The sequence below is a fragment of the Lathyrus oleraceus genome, chromosome 5 (assembly GCF_024323335.1).
Source record: "Lathyrus oleraceus cultivar Zhongwan6 chromosome 5, CAAS_Psat_ZW6_1.0, whole genome shotgun sequence".
Lineage (NCBI taxonomy): Eukaryota > Viridiplantae > Streptophyta > Magnoliopsida > Fabales > Fabaceae > Lathyrus > Lathyrus oleraceus.
The window spans coordinates 141,527,009-141,529,390 of NC_066583.1; positions in this window are offsets into that span (position 1 = coordinate 141,527,009).

A 2,382-nucleotide genomic window follows, 5' to 3' on the forward strand; every position below is an offset into this window, starting at 1 on the left:
TGCCACTCGGGCCAACAGAAGAATCAGGAGTCTTTTGTACAGAGGAGGGTTTGGCAACAGCAAGTGCCGGGTTCTGAACATTCACAGCCGTCCCAACCGGACGCTCAACAGTATCAGAAACACTATGAGGCTTAGGCGCGGAGAACACTCGACCACTCCGGGTCAATCCACTTACATCAGCAATATTGGTAACAGAGGTTGAAGGCAACGACACTTCCTTCCCATTTTCCACAGCAACGGGATTGTATCTGAACAGAATTGCTTTATCCGAAGAATAAGGCACAGGGCCTGCAGGCTTGATTATCAGTGAAGGAGAGACCTTCGGCTTGCTGCCATTATAACGAATGACAACAGGCTCGGGCAGCTTGAACACAGGAGAAATAACATTCACTTTTGGTTCATCTTCATCGATATTACGGTTCTGAAGAATCTCTATAGTACCTTCATCTAGCAACTCTTGAAGCTCTCTTCGCACTTGGCGACAACCCAGACGGTTAACAGAACAGATGCGGCATCTGTCATGGTCATGCTCCATATGGCTGTACTGACACAACAAGCGATGCAGCTCGACCAGTGACTGTCGAATATGGCTCACATATTTGACTTTATACTTCCCAGGGCACCCCTGGACCATGTTCACTGATTTCCCATGCTCGGGCAATGGGTTCTTTGTAACATTGGGGCCTGAGTCCTCGAAGCTCAGAATACCGCACCGCATAAGGTCTTGCACCTTAGTCTTCAATGGGTAGCAATTCTCGATATTATGTCCCAGAGCACCGGAATGATAAACACAGTGATGATCTGGCTTATACCACCATTGCGGATTCGCAGGCACAGCTGGAGGATCCCTGGGAGTAACCAGTTTCCTTTCCAACAAGGAAGGATACAATTCAGCGTATGACACAGGAATGGGATCGAAGCTGATCTTCTTCCTATCATAATTCAGGTTAACCTGGTTACTAGTACTGCCACGAGGCTGGTAAGCCTGTTGCTGTGGACGGTGTTGCTGCTGATACTGAGGTTGTTGCTGATGCTGATGCTGATTGGGCTGCTGGTACTGAGCATTATCCCTGAAAACAGGTGCTATATGAGCCACCTGGTGCTGATTGCTAGTACGACGTACTGGCTTCCTCTGAACAGAGGGTCTTCTTGGTTTAGCATGGGACTGCACAGCATGTACCTCCCCATCTTTCTTCTTAAACGCCCCATACCGTTTAGAAGAGCTCTCATCTTTAGCCAAACGTCCCTCACGGACTCCTTCCTCCAGACGCATCCCCATGTTCACCATTTCGGTGAAATCAGAGGGAGCGCTCGCAACCATCCGCTCATAATAGAATGAGCTAAGAGTCTTCAAAAAGATCTTAGTCATTTCTTTCTCTTCTAGCGGAGGAGTGATCTGAGCTGCCAGCTCTTGCCACCTCTGGCCGTACTCCTTAAATGTCTCCTTATCCTTCTGGGACATGGCCCTGAGTTGATCACGGTCAGGCGCCATATCAACATTATACTTGTACTGCTTGACGAAGGCCTCGCCAAGATCGTTGAAGGATCGGATGTTTGCACTATCCAGGCTCATATACCAGCGATGAGCCGCACCGGACAAACTATCCTGGAAATAATGGATCAGAAGCTGATCGTTATCTGTTTGCGTAGACATTTTCCTGGCATACATGACCAGGTGAGCGAGAGGGCAGGTGTTCCCCTTATATTTTTCAAAGTCAAGAACTTTGAACTTGATTGGATTCTTAACACCGGGAACAAGGCAAAGTTCAGCAGCAGACTTGCCAAACAAATCTTTCCCTCTGAGAGTCTTCAATTCCTTTCGCAGCTCAAGGAATTGATCATTCATCGCATCCATCTTCTCATTGACATCTGGGCCCTCAGACGGCTCAGAATGATAGATGGTGTTGTCTACCCTGGGAATGGTATGCACGACAGGAGGAGCAGCAGCAAGGACCGGGCTAGATGCCGGCCTAGAAGCAAAAGTTGGAGCAGGAATATCTGGCATGAAACCCGGAGGCATACCCCACGGAAACCCGGCTGGCACGGCATGAGGCACAAAGTGAGCACTAGCAGCTGGCATAGTCGGAGCGACAACTTCTGATATAACAGTCCTCTGGGGAGGAGTTGCAGGAGGTGGAGAAGGTTGATTCTGAGCAGACAGAAACTGCTCCATCAAAGCACTCAGACGAGCGACTTCTTCCTTCAGCTCTCTGCTCTCTTGTTCAAGTTGATCCATTACTCTAGCAGAATTGGCTCTGGTATAGTACCGGTGAGTCAGCTTGTCTTCAAAATAAATGAAGAGCACAGAGTTAGGCCACAGACAAGAAGACCAAGAACGACACCTGCTTATGCAAAATGATGCATGCAATATTTGTGCATATG